Raw genomic sequence first — 19,234 nt, forward strand, 5'->3', positions numbered from 1 at the left:
ATGCTCATGCTAAAAGCTTACCACCAGTCACCCAGTGGTCTTTAACTTCATCATAGATGCTGTGTGTGGAATCATTGCACATTCAATGTAGGCTCACATTGTATGACATGAATACATGTTAGCCACATTGTGAAGAGTGGATGGGTGGCCAAATGCGGCCCACAGCACAGCCCTGCAGTGTAGCACCTCCATGGCTGCAGCTCTAGTTCATAGGCTGGTCTATTGGTCATAGTATCATCACACCACTTACTCCTCAGTGATAACACCTCACACAACTGTTGACACTGTGGCCCTTCTGATATGCCTTACTCCTCATTTGGGCCAGCAGAAGAAACTTCTCCATAGGCAAAGGCTCTGCTGTGCACAAACTTCTCCCACAGCTCCGACCAGTACAGCCCAACTATGTAGCATAAGTGGCATGGATGAGCCCACTGCACAAAGATGAATTTCACCCTCTGTGAAATAACCCATTTTTGTCCATATATATAAGGGGGGGCAGAGTTAAGGTTGAAACTCTAACTCTGGATGGTTTGACTTTAAAGTCTCAGTTGTAAAGTCGAGTTGGTGTCTTTTGGTGTTTTTATTTTATTTTATTTTTTGCTAGTAATATGCAGAAAGATTGAATTTCACCCAGAGTGCAGGGACTCTCTCCTACATCTAATCAGCAATGTTACCTAAACTGGGACTTTGACAAAAGAAATTTTAACTGGAAAATTCTCCATGTTATTTATTTTTTTGGTTTGACTTTCTAAATATTTGGATTTCTATGAGATCAGGCTTGCTCATCTTTGTTAAAGTGCTGTGAGATCTACTGATGAAAAGTAATATATAAGAGCTAAGTATTATTATTTGGTTATATCTAGAGCCACATGTTGCACTGAACATTTAAACCAACCCTAGAATGGCCTGTTGGCTTAGTTACCTTGCTCTCCATGTTCATAACACCCAGTCTGTCCTCTAACTTACTTACTCTCCCTAGAGTCTGTACCCTCTGTGTTTTGAGATTCTTGTTTCCCCAAAGGTCCCTGACCTTTGCTTTTCTTTGCTCTCTGCCATTGTGCAAACATATGCCTCCTTTTCACTCTGCCAGCTACTTAGCTTCATCTCCTGGTCTCTGGAGCAGTGATGTTGATGCTCCAGTCCAGTTACTACAGTACATACCTCCTAAGCCATACTGCTCCTATCACATGATGTGTCCACATTCCCCTTGGTCCATATGTGCCTAAATGGTACAGTTAATATAGCTCCCAGCAATATGAGGCTACTGCACCATTACTTCTATGTACCAATCTCTTTGGAGCAGGGCCAGTCTTTGTTCCGTGCTTGTACAGAGCTTAGTAGAATGGAGTCCTGATCCATGGCACTATAAAGAATAATTATTATTGTGTGTGTGAAAGGATAGGAGTGGAGTGGTGACTTAGTGAGGGAGGGGCTGGGTTCTCAACTTCTAGAGGGCTATTAAAAAGCCTGACCAAATACTTTGGTCTGACCTATAGCCTGTGCAACCTCAGGGTGACTTCACCGAGGCTGGGGAGGGTTCAATCAGCTGAGAGTTAGTCAAAAGGATGTTGCAAGAAAAAAATTGCATAAAATATTCCATCAGTTTCCTTTTAGGTTTAGTGACAGTGGAAATGAAGCCTAGTACGTGGGAGACCCCCTGACTCCACTTGCAAGTCACAGCGTAGTTATGTAGCCTATTTTCGGTGATTTTTCAAGCCCCACCCAGGCACTCGGGCGTGCAAACCCTTTGTAACACTGACCCTGCCTGGGCAGCCCCGAGCGCCCCGGCTGGATGGCAGCGGGAGGAGCAGGCGCTGGCGCTCGCCTGGGTCACAGCAGAGCTCGCCGGAGCGAGCCACACCTGCATTTTCCGAGCGGAGCAGCCCGCTGGGATAAGAGAGCCCCGCCCTGCCCCAGGCTGCAGGACGCGGTGTCATGTTTTCCATTGCTGCTGCGGGCGAGTGAAACTCTCCTCCCCGCCCCGGGTCTTGCCGAGCCCACAGAGGGGAAGCAGGAAGAGCTCTTGTCGGCAGCTGCGGCTCCTCCTCCCCTAGAGCGCCTCGGCCCACAGGAGGAGCGGCCGTCTCAGCTTCCGGAGAGCCCCGCGTCCCCCAGGTAGGAGCCCGGGGGTGCAGGGGTGGCAGGGCCCGGCGAGGCGCGCAAGCGGCTGGGGGCGGGCTGGCAGGCGAGGCGGAGCGGCGGGGATAGGGTGACCAGATGTCCAGTTCTTATACGGACAGTCCTGATTTTTGGGTCTTTATCTTATATAGACTCCTATTACCCCCCCCCCCCTGATTTTTCACATTTGCTGTCCGCTCACCGGAGGCGGGGAGCAGCACAGGAGTGCCTGCGGCACCTAGACGGGGCTGGGTGGGAACCCTTCCTTCTCCCCAGCTTCTCACCCCCTTCCTCTGCTGCTTCTCACCCCCAGCCCCGACTGCAGTTCCCCGGCCGAGGCCGATCTCCCAGCAGCCAGAAGCGAAGGAAACTCCCACCCGCTGAAAGCCTGGGGAGCTGCAGGGGGGCAGAACCAGTCAGAGTCCGGCCCCTTGCCTGCAGCGTACCCAGGGTTTCTGGTGTAGCTTGACTGGGGGGTTGCTGCGGTTGGGACTGCAAACTCGGGGGAGGGAGGGTGGACTGTCTTTCTGTGTCATGCAGCACCTAACCACAGGCAGGGCTGCAATGGAAATACGTGTCAATTTCACTGCTCAGTAACTACTGCTAAAAGGACAGGAGGGGTATGTATGGGGGGGGCAGGGAAGGAGTATAAGCTTCCATATTTACATCCCTCCCCGTGCACACATTTTCCTACACTTCTTTTGGGCAGTAGGCAACAGTGTGATGTCATGTGGTTGCTTCCTGGTACGGTCCAGGAGAGTGGCTAATAAAAATAACCTTGTTGAAATATATTGTTAAACATTACATAGGTCATACCATGTGCCTTTTAATCAGCTGAAAGTGTTTCCTCTTCACCTGAATTCCCTCCATAGTGTTGTCACATCACTTGCTCTTCTTAGGTGTGTTGCATTTAATTTCAGAAAGGGGAACTACACAAAAATTGGGGGGGGGGGTTAGTTAAACAAAAACTAAAAGTTACAGCACTAAAAGTAAAATCCCCTGCAGTTGCATGGAAACTTTTAAAAGACACCATAACAGAGGCTCAACTTAAATGTATACCCCAAATTAAAAAACACAGCAAGAGAACCAAAGAAGTATCACTGTGGCTAAACAACAAAGTAAAAGAAGCAGTGAGAGGCAAAAAGGCATCCTTTAAAAAGTGCAAGTTAAATCCTAGTGAGGAAAATAGAAAGGAGCATAAACTCTGGCAAATGAAATGTAAAAAATATAATTAGGAAGTCCAAAACAGATTTTGAAGAACAGCTAGCCAAAGACTCAAAAAGTAATAGCAAAAAAAATTTTTAAGTATAGAAGCAGGAAGCCTGCTAAACAACCACTGGGGCCATTGGACCATCGAGATGCTAAAGGAACACTCAAGGACAATAAGGCCATTGTGGAGAAACTAAATGATTCTTGGCATCGGTCTTCACGGTTGAGGATGTGAGGGAGATTCCCAAACCTGAGCCATTCTTTTTAGGTGACAAATCTGAGGAACTGTCCCAGTTTGAGGTGTCATTAGAGGAGGTTTTGGAACAAATTGATAAACTAAACAGTAATAATTCACCCGGACCAGATGGCATTCACTCAAGGGTTCTGAAGGAACTCAAATATGGAATAAGGAATACTAACTGTGGTATATAACCTATCATTTAAATCAGCTTCTGTACCAAGTGACGGGAGGATAGCTAATCTGAAGCCAATTTTTAAAAGGGGCTCCAGAGGTGACAGTGGCAATTACAGGCCGGTAAGCCTGACTTCAGTACCAGGCAAACCGGTTGAAACTATAGTAAAGAACAAAATTGTCAGACACATAGATGAACATAATTTGTTGGGGAATAGTCAATACGGTTTTTGTAAAGGGAAATCATGCTCACCAATCTACTAGAATTCTTAGAGAGGACCAACAAACATGTGGACCAGGGGTGGATATAGTATATTTAGATTTTCAGAAAGATTTTCAGACCTTTGACGAAGTCCCTCACCAAAGGCTATTGAGCAAAGTAAGCAGTCATGGGATAAGAGGGAAGGTTTTCTTATGGATTGGTAACTGGTTAAAAGATGGGAAATAAAGGGTAGGAATATATGGTCAGTTTTCAGAATGGAGAAAGGAAAATAGTGGTGTCCCCCAGGGGTCTATACTGGGCCCAGTTCTATTCAACATATTCATAAATGATCTGGAAAAAGGGGTAAACAGTGAAGTAGCAACCTTTTCAGATGGTACAAAACTACTCAAGATAGTTAAGTCCCAGACAGGCTGCCAAGAGCTACAAAAGGATCTCAAAACTGAGTGACTGGGCAACAAAATGGCAGATAAAATTCAATGTTGATAAATGCAAAGTAATGCACATTGGAAAACATAATCCCAACTATACGTATAAAATGATGGGGTTTAAATTAGCTGTTACCACTCAACAAAGAGATCTTGGAGTCATTGTGGATAGTTCTCTGAAAACATCCACTCAATGTGCAGCGGCAGTCAAAAAAGTAAACAGAATGTTGGGAATCATTAAGAAAGGGATAGGTAATATGACAGAAAATATCATGTTGCCTCTGTATAAATCCATGGTACGCTCCCATCTTGAATACTGTGTGCAGATGTGGTCATCCTGTCTCAAAAAAGGTATATTGGAAAAGGTTCAGAAAAGGGCAACAGAAATGATTAGGAGCATGGAGCGTCTGCCATATGAGGACAAATTAATAAGACTGGGACGTTTCAGCTTGGAAAAAGGACGACTAAGGTGGGATATGATAGAGGTCTATAAAATCATGACTGGTGTGGAGAAAGTAAATAAGGAAGTGTTATTTTTTTACTCCTCATAACACAAGAACTAGGGGTCACCAAATGAATTTAATAGGCTGCAGGTTTAAAACAAAAGGAAGTACTTCTTCACACAACATATAGTCAATCTCTAGAACTCATTGCCAGGGACGTTGTGAAGGCCACAATTATAACAGGGTTAAAAAAAGAACTAGGTAAGTTCACGGAGGATTGATAGCCATTGATGGGCAGGGATGCAATGCCATGCTCTGAGTGTCCCTAGCCTCTGTTTGCCAGAAGCTGGGAGTGGGCGACAGGAGATGGATCGCTTGTTGATTGCCTATTCTGTTCATTTCCTCTGGGGCACCTGGCATTGGCCACTGTCAGAAGACCGGATATTGGGCTAGATGGACCAATCGTCTGACTCATTATGGCCATTCTTGTGTTCTATGTTCTTATTCATGTGGGGAGGTGCGATTAGCAGTTTGTGTAGATGTCTACTTGAGCTAGCACCTAAACATAGCAGTGTGTCCATGGTGGCACAATCGGCCACTTGGCTTGGAGTACAATCCTTCCCGACCCCCTGGCTATGTATTTGGGTGGCAAGCCTAAGCTGTCATCCATGCCACTGTGGACACGCTGCTCTCTTTAGGCACTAACGTGGGTACCTCTATGTGAGCTAGGAGACATGTATCCCAGCTCAAATGTAGACATAGCCAGAGAAACGAACTGTCAGATGAATGGGAATCCCTGCCATGAGGTGGAGCATATACGGCAGGGGTGGGCAAACTTTTTGGCCCGAGGGCCACATCAGGGTTACAAAACGGTATGGAGGGCCAGGTAGGGAAGGCTGTGCCTTCACAAGCAGCCTGGCTCCTGCCCCCTATCCGCCCCCTCCCACTTCCCGCCCCCTGACTGCTCCGCAGAACCCCAACTCATCCAACCCCCTCTGCTCCTTGTCCTCTGACCGCCCCCTCCTGGGACTCCACCCCCTATCCAACGCCCCCCATCTCCCTATCCCCTGACTGCTCCTGTCCCCTGACAGGCCCCCCGACCCATCCAACCCCCCCCCGGTACCTCACCCCCATCCAATCCCCCTGCTCCCTGTCTCCTGACCGCCCCCCCCAAACCTCCACCCCATCCAACTGTCCCCTGACTGCGCGTCGGGACCTCCTTCCCCTTATCCAACCCTCCTCTCCCCGCACCCCCTTACCATGCGATGGGAGTGTGCATGGCGGCTCTTTCCCTCAACCCATAAAATATATAAATACAACTGCCATTGGGTAAGCCACACTGCTCTACAGCCAAAATGCTTCTGAAATAAATATAGTCAAACTTTACTAATTCTGGGTCACTGAGAACGAAAATGATGCTCAAAATTGTTGATTGGCTCTAGTTTTCAAGATATGCTATTGGGTCAGTATATACGACCCTTGACTTGGGAATGGCGGAGGATGAGTGAGTTATAAAGGGAAGGGATCTCAATTTAAACCAGAAATGACTAAAATACATCTTTGACTGGATCTATGAATAAATCTATGACTGGGTTTGGACAGTACTTGCTTTTTAGGCAAAACAATGAATGATGCAATCTGAAGCTGGTATTGCATCATACATGATATGAATTGCATCATGTTATTCCTAGAAGTCATGGATGATGCAATCATAACGAAGCTTACGTCACTCTGCTGAACAAATTGCCCTATATCAGCTCTAGAAATCCTCCAGTGTCGTGCTCTCTTATTTGTCAGTGTTTGATTTTGCAAAGGGACACATTTCTGTTTAGCCAAAGTGAGCAGAGATGCCTCGTACTTGTGTGAACAGTGCAGATAACTTCTGCCATGTTTGTGGTGCAGTGACTTTTGCATCACAAAAGCTCAGTATAACCACTATGGTTAAGAAAGCCTATCACCTTTATTTTGGCTGCAAAATTGGAGATCCAGACAAGAGGTGGGCCCCACACATATGCTGCAACACTTGTGCAACAAATCTTCGCCAGTGGTTGAACAGGAAAAGGAAATCTATGCCTTTTGCAGTGCCAATGATTTGGAGAGAGCCAACAGATCATACCAGCGATTGTTACTTCTGCATGGTGCCTCCAGTTGGGAAAGGTGTGTCAAAGAAGAAAAAGTGGACTGTGCATTATCCAAACATTCCATCAGCTATATGCCCAGTACCCCACGGAGAAGGACTGCTGGTTCCTGATGCACCAGAATCATTCTCCCTTGAGTCAGACGAGGAAGAGGATGAAACTTCTGGTCCCGAACCATCAATGTCACAGGACCCACATTTTCTCCCATCCTTCTCCTCTGAACCACACCTCATAACACAAGGTGAACTGAATGACCTTGTCAGGGATTTGGAACTACCCAAGAGTAAGGCAGAGCTGTTGGGCTCCAGACTACAGCAGTGGAATCTCCTGGCAGGTGATGTTAGGGTTTCCATGTTCCGTGACCGTCAAAAGGATCTTGTCCCGTTCTTCTTCATGGAAGGTGATCTTGTAGCCTGCAACAACATTGATGGTGTGATGGCAGCCCTCAACATCGTTCACGATCCAGATGAGTGGAGACTGTTCATTGATTCATGGAAGACGAGTCTTAAAGCTGTTTTACTGCATAATGGCAATGTTTTGCCATCAATTCCAGTTGGTCATGCAGTCCATATGAAGGAAACCTATGACAACATGAAACAACTTTTGAGGTGCATAAACTATGACCAACATCAGTGGCAGCTTTGTGACGATTTGAAGCTTGTTGCTCTCTTGCTTGGTCTGCAGACTGGATACACAAAGTACTGCTGTTTTCTCTGCGAATGGGATAGTCGTGCAAGAGATTCCCATTACATCAAGAAAGATTGGCCACTCCGACAGTCATTGGAGCCTGGGAGGAAAAGTGGTCAGCATCCACCACTTGTTGAATCAAGGAAGATTTTCTTACCGCCCTTACACATCAAGCTGGGTCTGATGAAGAACTTTGTCAAGGCCATTGACAAAACACAAGCAGCTTTCAAGTACCTCCGTGGAAAATTTCCAAGGTTAAGTGAAGCTAAGATAAAGGAAGGTGACTTTGTTTGTCCTCAGATTCGTGAACTTCTTCAAGATGATGCATTTGACCATGCACTGCGTGGCAAGGAAAAGACGGCATGGAAAGCCTTCCAGTTAGTGGCAACAAATTTTCTTGGAAACAACAAGGCAGACAACTACAGGTTGTTGGTGGAAAACCTCCTCAAGGCATACAAAAGCCTTGGTTGCAACCTGTCACTAAAGATAAATTTTTTTTTTGCACTCTCATCTAGATTTTTTTTCCACCGAACTGCGGAGCAGTGAGCGACGAGCACGGCGAGTGATTTCACCAGGACATTGCAACAATGGAGAAACGCTATCAGGACAAATGGAGCCCATCAATGCTTGCAGACTATTGCTGGACAGTGACAAGAGATGCTCCATTTAATGAATACAAGAGACAAGCCAAGAAGCGCCGCCGAGTAGACACTGAATAGGACTAAACTATGTACATAGTAGTTTTTTGCCTTTTGTTTCATAATAAATTTTATTTATATAACCCTTTTGCTGATTTTTAAAGTGTTACATAAACAGGACCGGTGAAATATTATCATGTAAAGCAACAATAAACACATGAAAAGACCTAGGTTTACAATTTATGATTAAAACTCTATCTACACAATATACATAGACATAAAATATAAAAACTTAACTGATTGGCTACTGTTTCTAAGATATTTGTTTTAATTGTCATATTTGAATTCAGCACATCAAAATACATAATAAATAGCACATTTTCTCTCTGAAGCAGACGACTTCTCAAAAATTGTAGACCAGTGCCATCAGAAATAAATGTCCTAGACCAAGCCTTAAAATACATATAAGGCTATTTTCTCTGTTTACAGTGGAGTTATGCCAGCAGAGAACTTGGCCTCATATCTATCTCCTTATTGAGCAAGGCAGAGTTCCCAGACTCACTGAGGTTCTTGTGGAAATCCCACTTGCTAATCCTATACCTAGTAGTCCAGAAGTCCTGCATCATGAGAGCCTGTCATGCTGTCCTGCAGTGGCTCAAGAGCATAGGTACCAGCCTCAGGGCAGACTGTTAAGAACCAGGGCACAAACTCCAAATTGGTTCTGAGTTCTATACTTATGTAAGCGGGGAATGGTCCTGCTATTGTGGAGAACTTTCCTGGCTTCTGCACTGCCCCAGTGAAATGGGCTAGCGGAAGGATCTGAGTCCTCGCTCCCACTTCCTTTACTCCGAGGCCTCCCTGCCCCCAAGGACTCCCCTTGCACTCTTCTATCTGGCAGAGTCCTCATAACCCTAACAAGGTTTGGCCCAGGATTCCTGGGGGGCTAGAGCCCCCCCCACCTTGCTGTGGTCACGTAGGTCAGGGGCTAGTGTCCCCTCTCCGGGGTACTCTCTCAGCACTGGATGCTCCTGACCCACTGATCATTACATACGATTTAAAGCAATATAGTTTAGTTAATTAACAATTAGTTTGAAAAGGAATAAGGAAAAATGGGAAAGGTTGAAGGAAACACATCACCCCGCTCTGTGGCAGGAAACATTACAAACAGTGTCTCTGGAACATCAGGGCAGTTCAGTCTGTTTCTTGTAGGTGCCAGACTCCTTCTCAGGCCCTGGCTTTGCTGCAGGGATGCTGTGGGTCGGACACTTCTCTGGCGGTGGCCTCAGGCTCTAGGTGGCAGGACTCTTCTTCCCAGTGTCGCCCCTGCCCTGTCAGGGTTACGATCCTCCTCCAAGTCTGGCCTGCAGAGCCTCTTGGCTGAGGAATCTCCCTTTGCTGGGCCCACTGCCCAGGGTTCCCCTTCTCTCCCCAGCTGCTCACCGCACCCGGCTCTGGACTGCACCACTCTGCCTCAGCAAGGCTGCAGCGCTGCTCTGCCTCCAGCTCCCTGGGCTGCTTTTCTGGCCCCTCTGGCTGTGTTTGCTGCAGCTCTGCTCCCGGGGCAGGTCTGCTCTCTCTGGGCTGTGCTCTGGCTTTGGGGCTGCAGTTCTGCTCCCAGCAGCTTAGCTTGGGCCCTGCTCTCTCCTTAGCTCGGCCCCACTCTGTCTGACCCAGGCAATTCCAGGTCACGCGGAGGACAGGACCCCCCCCGGCCTCCTGACTCCTTGGTTAGCCTGCCCGTCCTGTCAATCAGGCTGACCTGGAGTTTTGGCCTGTCCCCATTGCCCCTGGGGACTGTCAGTCTCAGGGACCTCATTTCCCATTGACACTTCTCCTTTTTAGTACTGGGAGCTAGCCAACCAAAACACCCCCACTGAATGTTAGTTGGGGGATAACAGTCTCCTTACACTTAGATTTCACTAGCCAATTATCACTAGCCAAATTCCTCAAGCACTGTACCAGCCTTAACATGGAGTCATAGACAGTCCCCTGGCGTACTCTGATCTGTCTTGTGATAGATGGTCCTTTACATTAAAATCACAACAATATTCAGATTACTCCCAGTCCCAAAGAACTAGTCCCTTGTCCCACTTCAGTTGCACCTTAGATCTCTCACCAAAAACAATGCTTGTAGCCAAACTTGTAATAAACTGTCTAAAGAGTTACTAACTAGGAAAAGGAAATAAGTGTTATTTACAAGGCTAAAGCAGGTAAACGTAGATAAACACAACTGGGTTCCGATCTTAGGTTTCTAAAAGTAATAGACTTCTATAATAAGCAAACTTTCTATGTTCTTTAGCACTAACCTAGACTAAGCACTGGTATTCTTTTGTTTATGCTTAATAATCTTTGCCCTTCAGAGTTCAAGCAGCATAAAAGATACAGTTCCTCTTTGCTCGGGCTTTTGATTCCTTCCCACCTTCTGCAAATTCAACTGTTGGGAGGAATTCACTTGCACATCTCCTGGGGAGGGAGGAGCAGTCCACAAAGTCTTCCATCCTCTGATGTTCCACAATGGTTCGTCTGGTGGGGAGTGAGCTAGGGCACCCAGACCTGCTTTATTGCACTGTAACTCGCAAGTGTAGCCAAGGCTTTAGTTTCCAGCTGGTGGTGTTGGCCTTCTTTTCTTGGCCAGGAAATAACACCTCCTGCTGGAAACTAAGGCCTTGGTTACACTTGCGAGTTACAGTGCAATAAAGCAGCCCCGGGCACACTAGCTCACTCCCCGTCCATACTGGCAAGACACGTAGAGCACTCTGACTCCGCAGCTACAGCGCTGCTGGTACTCCACCTCGGGGAGTGGAATAACGTAGGCTGTGCCCCTGCTGGAGCACCGTGGCGCAACACCTCATTCACACTTGCGTTACTGTGCTGTGATCAGCCTCCGGAAATTCTGTAATCCCCTTAAGTCAAGTGGCCACTCTTGTCATTGTTGTGAAATTGGCTGCAGGAATGCAGAAATACCCTTTCAAAGCTCTGTTTCGGAGAAGCCGGCTGCTTATCAGCTCTGAGAAAAAAACAAACATTTACTGTTTGCTTTGAGTGAGGGAGGGAGAGGGGGGATATGAACTTACAAGACAGCATGCTGACACACACTCAGCACCCCAAAAACCCACTTCTCTCCCCCCACATACACACTCCCTGTCACATTCCATCCCCCCTCCCCCATTTGAAAAGCATGTTGCAGTCACTTGCATGCTGGGATAGCTGCCCATAATGTACTGCTCCCAATGCCGCTGCAAGTGCCGCAAATGTGGCCACGCCAGTGCGCTTGAAGCTGTCAGTGTGGACAGACTGCAGCGCTTTCCCTACGGTGCTCTACGAAGGCTGGTTTAACTCACAGTGCTCTACATCTGCAAGTGTAGCCATGCCCTAATATGTCACACTCCATGCTTCTCTTTTGTCTGGTGACATACAGATGCAAACATTTCAATATTGCCTTATAACTAGGGCTGTCAAGTGATTAAAAAAATTAATTACAATTAATTGCGTGATTAATTGTGCTGTTAAATAAATGTTCTATTATTAAGTATTTTTTGATGTTTTCTACATTTACAAATATATTGATTTCCATTACGAGACCGAATAAAAAGTGTACAGTGCTCATTTTACATTTATTTTTGCTTACAAATATTTGCACTGTAAAAATTAAAATAAATAGTATTTTTCTATTCACCTTATACAAGTACTGTAGTGCAATCTCTTTTTATCATGAAAGTTGAACTTACAAATGTAGAATTATGTACAAAAAATAACTGTATTCAGAAACAAAACAATGTAAAACATTAGAGCTTACGAATCCACTCAGTTCTACTTCTTGTTCAGCCAATTGCTAAGACAAACAAGTTTGTTTACATTTACGGGGGATAATGGTGCCCACTTCTTATTTACAATGTCACCTGAAAGTAAGAACAGGCATTTGCAAGGCACTGTTGTAGCCTGTGTCGCAGGATATTTACATGCTTCAACCACCATGCCGGAGGACGTGTCCATGCTGATAATGGGTTCTGCTCGATAATGATCCAAAGCAGTCAGATGCCACCAGCAGAAGGTTGATTTTTCTTTTTTGGTGGTTTGGGTTCTGTAGTTTTTGCATCGGAGTGTTGCTCTTCTAAGACTTCTGAAAGCATGCTCCGCACCTCGTCCCGCTCAGATTTTGGAAGGCACTTCAGATTCTTAAACCTTGGGTTGAGTGCTGTAGCAATCTTTGCATTTTGTCAAATCTGCAATGAAAGTGTTCTTAAAATGAACAGCATGTGCTAGGTCATAATCCGAGACTGCTATAACATGAGATATATGGCAGAATGCGGGTAAAACAGAGCAGGAGAAGTACAATTCTTCCCCAAGGAGTTGAGTCACAAATTTAATTAAAGATTATTATTATTATTATTATTTTTTAATCAGCGGCATTAACATGGAAGCATGTCCTCTAGAATGGCGGTTGAAGCATGAAGGGGCATATGAATGTTTAACATATCTGGCACGTAAATACCTTGAAATGCTAGCTACAAAAGTGCCATGCAAATACCTGTTCTCACTTTCAGGTGACATTGTAAATAAGAAGTGGGCACCATTATCTCCCGTAAATGTATACAAACTTGTTTGTCTTTGCAGTCGGCTGAACAAGAAGTAGAACTGAGTGGACTCATAGGCTCTAAAGCTTTACATTGTTTTGTTTCTGAGTGAAGTTATGTAACAAAAAAAATATTTGTAAGTTGCACTCTCACCATAAAGAAATTGCACTACTGTATTTGTATGAGGTGAATTGAAATATACTATTTCTTGTGTTTATCATTTTTACAGTGCAAGTATTTGTAATATAAAGTGAGCACTGTACACTTTGTAGTCTGTAATTGAAATCAATATATTTGAAAATGTAGAAAAACATCCACAAATATTTAATAAATTTCAATTGGTATTCTATTATTGTTTAACAGTGTGATTAAAACTGCGATTAATCGCGATTTTTGAGTTAATTGCGTGAGTTAACTGCGATTAATCGACAGCCCTACTTATGACATGAGATACAGATATTATGACATTAATGCATGCAGCAATTTACAAGCATTTCATAACATCTGAACACTAAACATGTGCTTAGAATTCTAATACCTATTTTAATAATACTAACACACAGGTGAGTCAGATGACTTCCAGCTATGTATCAGTGTTCGTTTGAGACATAGCGACCTTGGTGTGAGCTACCTGGTCTGCCAGCATCATGGTGTCAAAACTATCAAAATGATTTTTTGAAATAACATCTGTGGAGAGGGTTTAAAGTCAACAAAGCAGCTCTGTATGTAATATAATATTTAAGGGGAAGCCAGTGTAAAGACTATGTTGTTAGAAAAATAGTTGGGGGAGGGAGGAGCAGCATTGGCTTAAAAATCCATGCAGCGATTCTTTGCCTGAGCTCAAGCCTACAGAATATTTTATTTACTAGTTCATAAATCAGCCAGTTACTGTAAATGCAGCCTCTGGAGGACCATTTACTATCTGGTAGCATGGGAAAAAGGCAGCATGGGATGAAATGTAATTATAATCTAGAGATAGCAAGAGGGAAGCTCTGGTCAGAGTACAGATATGACCAAAGATGTTGGCCAGATGTGACAATAGCTGTGATATTAACAGGGCTGCTGACTCTAAGGGCAAGGCCCCATGTATTCTTTAGTGGAAATCCTGTGTCCGCTCCAGGTAAATTCACAGATGGAGGCTTATCCTGAATTAAATCTGAAAGTGAGCAATAGAACAAGTGCTCTTTCCCTTCTGTTAATGTGATTTGATATCAAAATAAATAGTTTTACACTACTCCTAGACCTTTATTTCTCACTGTACCACTTTATACACCCAATGTAACGCTATAGGTATTTAACTGCGTTATATGAGCTATGTGGGGAAAAGATGGAGTCTTGACCACTGGTTAGAGACACCTTTGGCTTTGGGTGCCTCGAAAGGCAATTTGGCCATGTGAAGTAAGCATAAAAGTTAGATGTTAAGGTAAGAAAAGAAGCAGTTTAAACATTTTGTCACTTCTTGTCGCTTATATTTCAGTTAATGTTCCCTGTAACAAGTGGGGTAGTAGTTTGCCCCTCTTTCAGTTATTGCTCTAAGCTGTTTGAAGATGGAATAGGTTTTTCAGCACAACCATAAGCACTAGAAATGTAGTTTTTGTTTGTTTGTTTGTTTGTTTTTTTAAATTTAAATGTAGGCTGTGGAGCAGAATCCTGTGGCAAATCTGGAGGCAAAGGCGTGATTTAGTAGTTCATGGGTAAGGTTCTGTGTTTGTCATGGAAGTCACAAATTCCGTTACTTTCTGTGACTTCTGCAGCAGCCCCATGCGGCTGGACCAGGAGCTGCCTGAGCAGCTTGGGCAGCTCCCAGGTCAGTCGTACTGGCTGCTGCTGGGCAGTGTCGGGCGGGGGGGGCCCTGCCCCCCAGCAGCATAAGTTTGGGTGTGGGGGGGGTTCAGGGCTTGGGGCCGCAGCTTCCCAGGAGCTGGGTAAGGAGCAAGGCCGAGCCCCCTCCCCCTGAGCACCTGCGCGCGCGCCCGCCCCCACTCCCCAGGTAGCAACTCCCTCCCCAGCACCTGTGCTCCCTCCCCAGCACCCGTGGGGCCCTGAGCACCCCCCCACCCCCCGAGTTTTAGTCAGGTATTTTTAGTAAGTCATGGACAGGTCATGGGCCTGTGAATTTTTCCATGACTTTTATTAAAAATACCCGTGGCTAAAATGTAGCCTTATTCATGGGGCCTACCTAGAGGCAATGGCACCACAAATATGCAAGGAAGTCACCTGCAATAAACTCAGCTTTGTCATTGCTCAGCTGAAGAAAATGATCTGACATCTGGGTCTGGACTTGGGTAAGACACAGTAGCACAGAGAGAACCTGTGAAAGAGAAGATTGGAGCTCAGTGTCATCAGAATAACGATGATGATTCAAATGTACAGGCAAATATCTGAAGTTTGATACTAAAACACCAGGGTTCTCAAAACAGAGCCTGCTAGATTTTCTACAATATACAGAAATTATATAGGGATAGAATGCACAGGTAGAACTAATAAATAGTGTTCTGATGCTTCACACACCTTTTATAATGAATAGTGTTGATGGAGGTAGTCCTTTTTTTAAATTATGGTGCTCCCCTCCCCAGCATCTCTGCTAAATGGTTTGCTGTTGACTTGAACAACAGTCATCTTATTGTATTTTTCAGCTTCTGATATTATGCAAATACTGTATTTCCTTTCTTGCAGCTGCCAGGGTGAAATATCCTGCCGTGCTGCAGGTATATAGATAGTGAAAAGGGCAGCAGTAAATATTTACATTTGCACGGCCGCCCGCAGCTCCCAGTGGCCGCAGTTCGCCGTTCCCAGCCAATGGGAGTTGCGGGAAGTGGGTTTTGGGTTGGGCTGATCTTCAATAGCATTGTTCAGCCTTCACAGTGTTATTTATAAAGGGACACTTCCAGCCTGAAAATCACATTTTGTCTGAAAATATTGTACCTGGGATAGTTGCAAGTACCAGATTGCAAGTACCTGCTACATTTGAGGAAACTTTGGATATAATCAGGCTGGACTCCCTGTAAAGTCAGTCAGTTTCTCCATTGCTGAAAAGACTTATAAAATTGTTGGAACAATTTTTTTTTTGGAATAGTAATGATAAAAATCTGGAGATGATATAGAAAGACTGTCTCAGAAATGGTATGTTTAGGCTTAAAAGGATTATATTGGTAAAGGTCAGTAAATGTTGCTTTCACCATATACACAAAAACTGACAACGTTTACAGATGGCAAAGTAAGAAAAATGTTGCTTGGGAGCTTGACAGGGTCAAAATCCAATAATTTAGACTTTTAAATTAGGCTTTTTACAAATGGACAAGCAAATGAATAGTGAAAACAGATATGATTTGTTGACTAAAGGATATTGTCATGATGTTGATAATTTGTTTTAACAATTAATACAACTTTAACTTTTTGAATCTCAATATCTGTCATCAAATAGCTGTCTCCCAGGCATAATTTCATACAACTGTTAAAATTTAAATTGATAAAATAAAAAAACTTAAAATGAACATCAATATTTGTTAAAATTAATTTTAAAAATTGAATTCTGCCCAGTGTTTTTATGTTAAAGATGTAAATTGACTATGTTCTTTTCAAAATTGTTTTGTTGATTCAACATGTGCTGGGGTTGAGGTGATGGAAGGGTCACATATTGTAAGGGTTGTAGCACTTCAGTGTAGACACGAGCTACAGCGGCAGGAAGGGTTTTCCAGTCGGTGTAAGTAATCTACCTCCCCTAAGTCAACAGAAGCAGACCGTGTAGCGCTGTCTACAATGTTTTTTTTTCCTCACCTCTGAGTGACGCAGTTAAGCTGACTTAATTTTCTAGTGTAGACAAAGCGTTTCTTTTTTTTAACTACACTTTTGACTATTTTAGTAAAATGTTAATTACTGTGGAATGCATGGATTTCTGATTTAAATACAGTTCACTTGGTGCCTGTGAAGAATTAGTTGAGGCACAGCAGTAACTCTTTGCTGTCATTAATGAACAAAGCACACAGTCAAAGTATGACTACTGAATACGGTACTTTGCATATTGACTTCCTGGACAATTCAGCACCTGAGGGAGTTAAGTATGTAGTGAATGTTGTTACACTAGTCTCCATAAAAAACTGTTGACTGATTATATGCAGACTGATATTTAACTGTGTTTTGAGCTTGGTCTTGCCAAATCTAGTTAGCTTCTTACAGATAGGGTGACCGGATGTCCCGATATTGGGACTGTCCTGATATTTAACCCTTTGTCCCACATCCCGATCAATGTACGATCGGAACACCATTTGTCCCGATATTCGGGTGAGGAGGCGAGCGGGAGGGAGGCGCTGACCCCGTGGGTGCTCTGGGGCTGGAGCCAAGCTCCCCCCTGCTTGCCTCCTTCTCCCCTCCCTCCCCCAGTGCACCACGTCCCCGCTCCTCCCCCCCCTTTAGCGCTTCCCGCCACCTAACAGCTGTTTGGCGGTGCTTATTACTTTCCAAGGGGGAGGAGCGGGTACGCAGCGCGCTCAGGGGAGGAGGTGGAGAAGAAGCAGGGCAGGGGTGGGGACTTGGGGGAAGGGGGTGGAATGGGGGCAGAGCAAGGGTGGATGCTTGGGCGCTAAGAGGTGGGGGATGGGCGAGCATCCACCCGGCAGAGGGGAAGTCAGTGCCGTAGGGGTGAGGGGTGGGCGGGCGGGGAGTGCAAAGAGGCGAGCGGTGGGTGGAGGACTGAGGAGGGACACAGCAAGCCAGTGGCAGGTCAGGGGATGAGGAAGGGCGCGGTGTGGGGGCTGAGCAGGAAGGGAATGGGTCCTGGGGCAGAGTGGGGGCAGAGGCTGGGAGGAGCGGGGGTGGACTGTGGGCGGGGCTGATGGCACCCCAGTGTGTCCCGATATTTTAGTGTGGTGATCTGGTCACCCTACTTACAGAGCACATTCATATATTTATACTGCCTAGGTTTCACAAATACAGCTTCTACAAAGGTCTCTTCCAGCCAGTATTTCTCAACCAAGGATATGCAGAGGTTTTCCAGGGGACACACCAACTCATCTAGATATTTGCCTAGTTTTACAACAGGCTACATAAAAAACAGTAGCGAAGTCTGTATAAACTAAAATTCATACAGACTTGTTTATACTGCTTTGTATACTACACAGTGAAATATAAGTACAATGTTTGTATTCCAGTTGATTTATTTTATAATGATGTGCTAAAATGAGTAAGTAAGCAATTTTTCAGTAATGTGACACTTTTTTGTATTTTTATATCTGATTTTTGTAAGCAAGTAGTTTTTAAGTGAAGTGAAACTTAGGGGTACAGAAGATAAATCAAACTCCTGAAAGGGGTACAGTAGTCTGGAAAGATTGAGAGCCACTGGGGTTTTCCATCCTAGTGTGTATGAGATTGTCTCCTTAAGAGCTAGGTGGTGGTGGTGTTGTATTTTTTCCCCTTCTTTTGTAGTCTCTGGAACAGAAATACAAGTATTTGCAACAGAGGTTTTGAAAGGCTTCTGTATTTCTTTTTTTATTTCCCCGAGCTAAGTGGAGAGAATTCCTGAACCCTTAGGCCACAGAGGGTGGCTGATACATTCTCTAAGGCCCCACCTTATAAAGTTTGTTATACAACAAACAGTAAACAAGGCAGGGGTTTGTAATACAAATTGCCAACATGGTTTGTGTTTTCTTTTTTAGACAACTTAAATATGAGACTACTTTTTCCTGTGTTCGTGTTTTCATATCCAAGAAAAGGGCAAGGTTATTTTAGTGCTGTTTGACTCTTTGAAAAAAACTACTCAGAGTAATTAAGACAAAAAGGCTAAATATTAAAGGCTGAAACTTTGCAAGGTTTGGGCTGTGTTGGACGTATGCCCGTTTAAAATAGAATATTCTAAACCTCTGAGGAGTAATTGAACTCTGAAAAACATCCATGATATTTGTATGGAGGCTGTTTTATCTATTCTCCAAATGACTTTATAGAAAATATTAGGATTAAATCATAACTGTTCAATTGAATCATATATTCCAAGAGCTCATAGACCTCATTTGATGTCAGCTGAAGATGTTTTCCTTATGCAAACATCTTGTTTTTACAGTGTGTCTCAAAGCAAGTGTCATAATGTGTGTATTGTCAAAAATGTTTTTTGACTGGAAGTATAAGAAGCATTTCAAAATGAACTACCATGGGGGTGCTACAAAAGGAAAATGATCAATCAGGGCTGCTTGTAAACTGAGAGATGGAATTAATTGACCTTTTGACACTGGGTGGGGAAGTTAGAAGCTTGGACAGACACAGTTAAAGGCTTTGGTGTTTGGTGTCCCCCAGTATGTATTGAGAGACTTTTTAATAAACTAAGAGCTTGTCTACGTGGTGCTTTAGTCCGTACTTGAGGAGCCTCAATTTTAGGGCA

At 44.4% G+C, this 19,234-nt stretch overlaps 1 protein-coding gene across 1 annotated transcript in view; it reads left to right on the top strand.

The window, feature by feature from the left end:
- Nucleotides 1-1,850: 1,850 nt before the first annotated feature.
- Nucleotides 1,851-19,234, top strand: part of ANXA11 (annexin A11) — a 73,251-nt gene continuing 55,867 nt past the window's right edge. The window contains exon 1 of the mRNA XM_034775619.1: nucleotides 1,851-2,115. The gene's annotated coding sequence lies outside the window, so the exon portion shown is untranslated. The remainder of the gene's footprint in view (nucleotides 2,116-19,234) is intronic.

This window comes from Trachemys scripta, chromosome 7 (genome assembly GCF_013100865.1).
Source record: "Trachemys scripta elegans isolate TJP31775 chromosome 7, CAS_Tse_1.0, whole genome shotgun sequence".
Taxonomy (NCBI): domain Eukaryota; kingdom Metazoa; phylum Chordata; order Testudines; family Emydidae; genus Trachemys; species Trachemys scripta.